A 9,498-nucleotide genomic window follows, 5' to 3' on the forward strand; every position below is an offset into this window, starting at 1 on the left:
CTGCTTCCACAACTCCCTGCTGTGATTTTAAAATATGTCTTGAANTATATATATATATCAAGAGTTGGAACTCTCTTTAGTAGATGGAGGAGCTGTGGTCTCTTGTGTCCCCTTTCTCACTTGCCACTCGCCCACTCTGGGGTTTCCTGCTCCTCCCTGCCCCAAGCTTCCCTTCCCTCCACCCACCCCATTCCCACCTCCACCTCAGTCCCAGCAGGGACCTTAAGCCCTTTCCCACCTCTGTTCTCCTGTACTGTCTTACAGGACTTAATTATTTTATTATCTTATTTCATCATTTACACCAATCCCAGTTTCCGCCCTAACTAGATGATAGCTTCCTTCAGAACAGGGCTGAGCCACATTACAAGCATCAGTTCCTGACACAATGCTTGGCACATACAAGGTACTAATAGACGTTTGTTTACTGAATGAAACCTGGAGAGAAATAAATATATTTCCATATCCCACAGGTGTATATACAATTCCACCTCTGCTTCATGGACAAAAAATAGAAAAAGAAAGGCAACAAACACTGTCCACAGGTACAACCTTGTTTTGAATTGACTCACTGGCTAAAGGGCAGAAGCTGGTCTGCATTTCTCGCCCTGTCGGGTGCTGGTTTGAAGTGCTTTTTGTAGCTGCTTCACTTTGCAGTTTCCTAACCTTTTTTCCTGGTAAATTGGAGTAGATTTTTGGAATTAATGCTGGAGACCGTGTGTGTTCTGCATGCACCTATTGTTATTTGTTGGCTTAGCTGCGGACAACATTCTGGATAAGCTGGCTTAGGAGATGCAGTGACTCATGTCATTTTTCTCCGTAACCAGGGTGACCTGGAGCACTTCTGGCCGGGAGGAAATTGGTTTCTCGCACTCCAGCTCTGTAGCTCCAACTGCAGATGAGTCTGGGCACCATCTCGGCATCCATCAACATGACTGAATTAGTTGCTGCTCTATCTGATATTAATAGCGATGGCGCCTAGCTACAGGAAACCTTCCCTGCTTGGCTAAAAGAGGTTGTGACCTACTTGCACATGGATTTAATGGGAGCGTGAAAATCTGCATTCGACTATAGCTTTAACATCGCCAATTAGAGACACAGTAACGTGAACTGGGCAACCTCTTTTAAAACCCAGTGAGTATAAGCTACTAGCTATTCAAATATTCTAAATGAGTTTAATATGTATTGGTTCCATTTCAAACATCTAACTGAGATCCACCTGGGAAGTCGACACTGGTGTAGAGGGTGGGAAGATGGAACAATATAGAAAAGTGCCAGAGGAGGACAGGGCAGGGGATGGGGAGAAAAAACAGATTTGGAAGCACAGGAATTGGTTACTAAAGACCACACACCTGGTAGTGCATAGAGGACTACAGGATGCAGGGAGGCTGTCCTGAGCACTTGGAAAGCAAGGTAAGTAGTAGAGAAGTGTTTTAAAAAGAATTCTGAATCAGAAGGGCTCTCAACTGTGCATAACAGTGATCCCTTATCAGTACTTGTGATCTCCTGGGTTTAGTAAGATGAAGACTACTAGGGTGATCTAAGGTGGGACTTGCACAAAACACTAGTGCTAATAATATGGGGGAGATGGATGAAATTATGAGAACCTTTCCAATAGAGCATAGTGCTTTTCTTTTCTTTCTTTCTTTCTTTTTTTAAAAACATTTTTCATCTTCATTTATTTATTTATTTTTATGAGGTGCTGAGGATCAAACCCAGTGCCTCACACGTGCAAGGCAAGTGCTCTGTCACTGAGCTATAACCCCAGTCCCTCTTCCTTCCTTCCTTCCTTCCTTTTTCCTTCTGAGAAGTAATGCAGAAAATTTGGAAAACATAATAAAAAACACCAGGAACCAAAGAAACCAACAAAATCAGGAGTAATTCCACCCCCACCCAGAGATAATAATCTTTGCCACTTGGGACACACATGCTCCTGGTCCTTTGTCTGTGCGCACGTTCACACACATACAGACCTTTCTTAGAATGTAAGCCATAGGTTCTGCACACAGGGTCCTACAGCCCAGACACAGAATATCTTGGCACATGCTGGTAAGCTGACTGTGAGCAATTGTTTCTCTTTCCGCCATTCTGTACCCTCCGTCCTCCCACCCACCCCACCTCACTCCCCGACTGCAGGACTGAGCCCATGCAGACCGCCTGTCGTAGACCAACCAGGGACCTCCTGTGTATTGGCAGGCGAAAGCGCTGCACTGAGAATAATGACGCGGCTCTGCTCCGTACATTCCTTTGCATATATTTTCTTTCTAAGAGGCTTTTAAGTTAGCATGTAAGATAAAACGAAATAGATTGATTAATGTAATCTACAGCCTAACATTCAGGGAGTCCCATTTGTGAAACTAAACCATGTAATCACAGCCTGGGGTAAGAAAGCCGACTCTGCACCCAAAGAAAAAGGCTGAGATATGCGGACAGGAGACACATTTACGGTGTACCAAAGGTTCCCGCCCTACGCCTTTTTCTCCCTCTTTTATGCTTCATGGTTTAAGGCTGGCCAGAGAGCAGAAAGTGTGGAGCCTGAAAGTTTCTCAGTGGGCCCCTTCTCTTGCCGGACCATTGCCTGCACTGCCCTCTCTCGTGCGTGGGTTACTGCAAAAGCCCCAGACCTTGTCTTTCCGCCTCCAATCTTACTCCCTTCTACTTCCTCTTTAACTTTTGCAGCTACATGAACTTTTTAACATGAATATATCTCTGTTCCTGTTGCCTATCACTGGGTTACAAGCCACTCCAAAACTTAGTGGCCTGATACCACCACCATTTTATCATGCTCACAGATTCTGGGGGTCAGGAATTCAGACAGGGCATAGCAGGTATACAACTGTATTTACCCAGGGCTCAGGCAACTCTGAGAGGCTGGAACTGGCAGGTGTACCCCTCATGGGCTTCTTCACTGTGAGCCCTGCGTCCTGGCCTGCAATGGTAAAGAACTGGCTCAGCCGAGACTCCCACCATCATGGCCTCGGGGTAGTCCCATTTCTTCCCTGGTGGCTCAGTGCTTCAAGTGCCAGTGGCCCCAGGAGCACAGTGAAAGCCTCAGGGTCTCTTATGACGCTGCCGTGTAAGCCACAAGCTTCATTTCAGCTGTATTCCATTAGTCAAAGCAGTCACAGCCTGCCCCAATTCCAGGAAAGGGAACATAAACTCCGCCCTTGAAGGGGAAAATGTCTAAAATTTTGTAGCTATGTTTTTTTTTTTTATATTTTTTTTTAGCTGTAGATGAACACAGTACCTTTATTTTATTTGTTTTTTAAGTGGTGCCGGGGATCGAACCCAGTGCCCCACACATGCTAGACAAGCGCTCTACCACTGAGCCCCAGCCCCAGCTGTGTTTTAGAATGGTCTGTCTTTCTGCCTAGCTAGAGCTTCTAGATTTGTATAACCATGAAAGATGATTTTGAAGGATATACACCAAACCACTCATGTTGAGAGGAGGAAAAGAGACGTTACTGTTTAACCCCTACACTCTAAAAAAAGGAAAGAAAAGAAATACTAGTGGGATTATGGGTAATTTTTTATTTTGTAAAGAAAATTCCAACTTCTATTTTCTAAAGTCTTTAAAAACTAAGAATTCTATGGTAAGTCCCAAGTTGGCACATTCTGAAAAGATGTGCTAGACCATAGAGCTACGTGTTGGGCGTGCAAAGAGATTGTGACATGGGCTCATTAATGTAAGCCTGCTACCTACCTTCAGGAAATGGAAGACAGCCAGAAACATCCCTTGGGAGGTTTAAGAGACCAAAGTCAGGGCTTCTTTTTAGGAAGTGGCCTTGGTGCTATTTTACAACCCACCCCACCCCTATCCTGCCAAGAGACTTACCCTCTCATCTTAAATCAAAAAAGGGGGTTTCACAAAGTCATTTGGAGGTCTTGACCTGTATCTCTTGGAGGTGGGGGATCATAGCACTGGTGACTGATTGTCACCAGAGGAGCCTATAGGTGAGAGACTGGAATAGGATAAAGAAAGAGGACTCACTGGCAGAGAGCCACCCTTTTGCTGATGGGTGGTCCACAAAAGGAGGCTATCTGCTCACAGGCAATGTTAAAAGGGATACCACCCAAGATAACCACCAGCAGGGAGAAGTGACCTGGCAGAAGGTCAGGATAGCCAGGGCCCTGGTAGAAGAAGCTGCAAGGTATAAATGTCACACCATACAACAGCTGTATTTATCACATAAGTGTGGGCTATCTGCCCCTGGTCCTTCCCCAAGGACCTGACTAGGGAGGCAGCAGCTAGTGGGAGAATAGAAAGAGAGAAAAAGCAGACCATGTCCTTCTTCTTTACTAGAAGCTTCCAAGACTGAAGCGAGCCTGGCCAGAGTGTGGAGAAGAGTTTTAAAATTGAAGGATTAACACTAGACTTGACCTAACTTTGACCATCCCCGGTCAAGAGCAGGCTTATGACCAAAAGGACTCAGAGAAGCTGAGGATTTCGCTTCAGAATGGGTTCTCTCGAGTAGCAAGAGAACGAAGTTAAGAAGTCCCTTCTTCCCAGAGTCATAATGTGTCCAATACATTAAATAAACCTTATACTTTTTTGTACTTTTCTGATCTTCAAAATCTTACTTGGAACATATACTGTTTGTTATTATTATTTTAAAGAGATGTTCTGGATTCAACAAGTAGGCTTAGAAATGCATTTTTAATAGAAACATTGCTCACTGCTCCCCCTTTTTAATATTTTATTTTTTAGTTGTAGATAGACACAATATCTTTATTTTATTTTTATGTGGTGCTGAGGATCAAACCCAGAGCCTCACACGTGCTCTACCGCTAAGCCACAATCCCAGCCCATGTTTGTTATTATTTAAATACTCATCTAATTATATCATTTCTGATGCCTTTGTGCTGGGATCAAAACTACAACTTGCACATTATCAAAACTAACCTGAAACATGGCTTGCTTGGCTGGTCATGACCTAGCCACCACCTGCCCCTTCTCTCCCAGCCCCACCTCAGCAACGTCTCTCCTGCAGTCCAGCCATGTGGTCATAAAGGTTCCAAATGCATCAGTTTCCAGTGTCTCAACTCAGATTGTCCTTTGGCTTGGAATGTCTGAGTCTCCCTCACCCTCACCACTGTCTGAAGGGCCAACTCTGTCCTGTCCAACCTCAGGCTCAGGCACTACCTCTGCAGACCAAGCCTCAGTCAGGGAGTTCCGTTAGGTGAGAGGTTGGGCTTCCCAGTTGGTACCTCCAGTGCCTGTAACCAGGTAACACCTAGACACTGTTTACAACCCTGTGAACAAGCCAGCACTCAGAGGTTGGTTGGTGCTCGGTCACTGGTTAGTATGCAAGGTAAGTCAGCCAGCCCCAGAAGCATTGTTGTTTATTATCTGACTGAAGATCATCAAAGGAGTTAAGTTCTTTCCACCTTGCTTGAAGGAAGAGAATGGAAGGCTTTGGAAGGAAGAAGACTCCCCAGAATTGCTGGAGGGTATCTTCTGCCTGAGTCCAAGCCTGACCACTGATCTGCCCACTTTTACTTGAACTAGACCTTGAAATCTGAAAGGTTTTTTCCTTGGGGCGTATTGCTGCTCTGTTCTAATTTGGTCTCAGTAAAACTGCTCTTTAAGTTTTCAACTTTTCACTCTTTCACTCAAAACCTGCTTGTCCACTTAGGGAATTTGACCATAGACATGGGGACCCCATGGAATCTCATACAGTTTTGATAACTGATAATTTTGCTTAGAAGATCATGCCACACCTGTATTACTCTCTCTCTCTTTCTGCACTTCAATCTAATAAAACACATTAGTGTTTCTTTGTTTTTGCTTTATGCATTTTGTTTGCCAGAGAACCATTACTTTCTTATTAAATAGAAGGTTGTTACTTAGTCAGAATCCTCTGCTGATGTTGTAAGCTTTAGTTCTAACTTGACGTAGGTCTGCTTCTTGGTAGCCTGTTAATTTGAATGGGTAGTTATGGACTTCTCAGATTCTCAGATGAGGAGTGTTATAATACTTCATATTTGTGAACTGTTTAAAGATTTACAAATATTCTGGAGTTTAAAAAATGCATTATATCACCAGAATTTCACAAAAACCTATAAAGAAAGCGTCATTATCATTTTAAAGATTTTATAGATGAAGAAAGCAAAAACCAGTAAGGTCACAGAGTTTGTCTGAAATTGCAGAGTTAATTAGTACCAGGTCCAGGTCTAACTGTGCTGACTCTGCTAACACCATAACTTTCTCTATCTTGGTTAGTACATGTCAATATGATAAGGTCATAAATAACTGACTGTATAGTTTCCTGTGGTTAAAAGTTCAGAGTAAAATCAACATTGACTGTATCTCCAGGATAAATGTTTCAAAACCCTTCCAGGAGGCAGTTAGGTTGTGAAATGTCCAAGAGAGTAAAAATCATATCAAAAGGGGCTGGGGTTGTGGCTCAGTGGTGGAGTGCTTGCCTAGCATGCTTGAGGCACTGAGTTCGATCCTCAGCACCACATAAATGTAAAATAAAAATATTGTGTCCACTTAAAACTAAAAAAAATATTTAAAAAGGTGTGAAATTAAAAAAAAAAAGTCATATCAAGAATTGAGTTCAATTCCAGCAGCTCCAGAGGCTGAAGCACAAGTATCATAAGTTCAAAGTCAGCCTCTAATTTAGTGAGGCCATAAGTAACTCAGGGAGACCCCAGTCAGCCTCTAATTTAGTGAGGCCATAAGTAACTCAGGGAGACCCTGTCTCTAAATAAAATATGAATAGGGGCTGGGGATATGGCTCAGTGGTAAAGTGTCCTTGGATTCAATCTCTGAAAAAAAAAAAAAAAGGAATTCACTTAATGTGCTAGGCACAGGGGCATATAATACCACACACATACCCATAATCCCGGCAACTGTGGAGGCCGAGGCCAGGAAGATTGCAAGTTCAAGACCAGTCTGCAAAGTTTAATATGACCCTGTCTCAAAAAGTAAATAAATGAGTAAAAAAGGCTGGGGATGTTGCTCATTGGTAGAGTGCCCCTAGGTTCAATCCCCAGTACGGAAGGAAGGAAGGAAGGAAGGAAGGGAGGGAGGAAGGGAGGGAGGGAAAGGAAAGAAAAGAAATAGGATTTGCTTAATGTATTTTTCTTGAAGCCTGCAGAGTGGTTCAAATCATTTTGTGATAAATTTAAAAGCATGCCCTGTATCTTTTATGAACAATCACATTCCCTTTCTTTTCCTTTGCAGCAGAACTTGGCCAATGACTTATTGGAAAGAGAGTTCTACCTCCACAGAGGGCTACTTCTAGCCCGTCCCTTCAGATAAATTTACAGGACAAAGTGGGAAAGATTTTTATTATGGATAATCCAACATCATTTATTCTAGTTATGCATTCTTGTTTTTATTTAAAGATCAAACACATTTACTCTAAATAAATGGAACAACAAATACAGTGTGTCAAATAAAATAGGATTCAAGTCCCTGTTTTAACAATTTCTTGCAATGACCTTGGGCAAGTTTCCTAAGACCCTTCCTCAGTTTCCTCATCTGACAAACACTTAAAAGGGTTATGAAAATTTTGTACTGCCCGCATCTCCACACACACATACCCCCACCCCGGTTTCCAGCTGGGACTGTTTTTCCCCTATTCTCTATCCCTCTGGTCTGGTTGGGGCTTCATCACCTTAATTCAGGAATGCAGAACATGACCCTTAAAGCCCCTAGCCATGAGGCCAATTCAGAGCTGAGCCCGTGACCCTGTCTAATTAGAGGGCATCTCAGCACTCAGGAGGAAATCGAGTGCTGCCCCTAGTGCTGCTCTCTTTTTCCTGCTGAAACAGAGACACTGGAAGACTGTCTGGCTGGAGCAGCTCCAGCCACCTGCCCCCATAGGGAACCTGAGAACAAAGCCAACACACAAAGGAAGGTGGAGCCCAGCCAGGAGACAGAGGCTGACAAGATTTTGATGACATTGTTTAAGTTCAGTCATGTCTGAAGCCAGACCTACGTGGACTTCCTAATATTTTTAAGGCAAAACTCTTTTATTTCAATTTAGAGAAACCATCAGCTTTTTCTCCACATTTGGAAGGCATTCTAGTCAAGAAGGCAGTGGCAGAGGCCACCATTGGTTGCTTTCTCTTCTGGTGAAAAGCTGCCTTGCCCTCCTCAAAGTTGCACACAGGGGTGGAAGCATGCAGATGATACAGCTGCTGGGGGCTCCCCATCACCAGTTGGTTCCCCCTGATCTCCAGCAACAGCCCCAGGTCTCCATCCAGTTGTGGGAGGTCGGGTACCTCCAGCCAAAGGGTAAGGTAAGGCTTCTCATGTCCTCCCTCAGCTGTCTGGGAGCCAGGGGCACACAGGCTCCCCAGCTCTTGGATCCTAGGGCTACTGGGAGCAGATGTTCTGCTGCAAGATGGAGCCTAGAAAAGGCTGATTTTTTTCAACATGTGCTGTTCTGGATTCAGCTACAAGCTGTATTTGTCCACAAGGTCCTTCCTGGCAATGGTGACCACGACTCCTGCAATAAATCACAGTTCTGCCATAAACATTGGCCTTTTGCATCCAGTTCAGCCTGTGACCAGATACATGGGGATGCAAAAACAGCTTGGTCTTCCTCCAGCATTTGAAGCAGCTTGTCCTGGATCATGTCACTGAAGGAGGGGGTGGAGGGAGAGTGACAGATGTTAATAAAAGCCTTCCTTTCTGAAGAGTTGGTCTTTATGCAGAAACCAGGTTGGGGTTGGGTCTGTGTAGAGTCTGATCTAGTGGTCTAGGCTTGCTGGAGCTCCTTCGAAGGCTGTAGCAGCAGCTCTCTGAACCACGTTATGCCATCACCCATTGTCTCTTAGCTCTGGTGCCAGCAACTCTGAGGCCACCATGGCCTTCAACCAATCAAAAGTCCTGAGACAAGATGTCCAAATGTCACACTTCCACTGAAACCTAACAACCACTGTTGACCACGTTATATTGCCATCAAAGCTTGCCACACATTGGATCCAAATCCCCAGTAAACGTATTATGAACAAAATTCTGCATTTCTTCTTTCCAATAAAAAATGGGGCAGGAAGACACATCAATGCGGCCACCCTTCTAAACCCAGAGCCCTTGTGATAGCAGGGCACTCTCATATCCAGTCTCCCCTGCCTCCTCATTTGAGTTTACCCGTTCTGAATTACATTTCCTTGTGCCACTGAGTTTCCCCATTTATTGTGAGCCAATAAATGCCATTTGCATTTATACCATTTTGATTCAGATCAGAGATTGCTATACACCTGAATATGAAGACTTAAGAGAAATTAATGTCTTATAAAGTGCTTTGTAAAATACCTGGAAGATAGTAAGTGCTTCATAAAGGTCAACTTGATTGTACCATGGCAGAATTTAGTTCAGAAAAGAGAGGACTCTGTGCTTACCAGGGATGGTAGAGTGCCGCAGTCTGGCTGGGCACAATCAGGAGCCACTTGTCAAAAGAAACTAACTTTATTTTTAGAACCACACACGCCAAACAAAACAGCCTCTCAGGAAAAACCCTCAGAGCCCCAACTGCCACCACC

General features: G+C 44.0%; 1 pseudogene; it reads right to left on the reverse strand.

The window, feature by feature from the left end:
- Window positions 1-7,198: 7,198 nt before the first annotated feature.
- LOC125618726 lies at window positions 7,199-9,359 on the reverse strand (annotated as a pseudogene).
- Window positions 9,360-9,498: the final 139 nt, after the last annotated feature.

Source organism: Marmota marmota, unplaced genomic scaffold (assembly GCF_001458135.2).
Source record: "Marmota marmota marmota unplaced genomic scaffold, marMar, whole genome shotgun sequence".
NCBI lineage: Eukaryota > Metazoa > Chordata > Mammalia > Rodentia > Sciuridae > Marmota > Marmota marmota.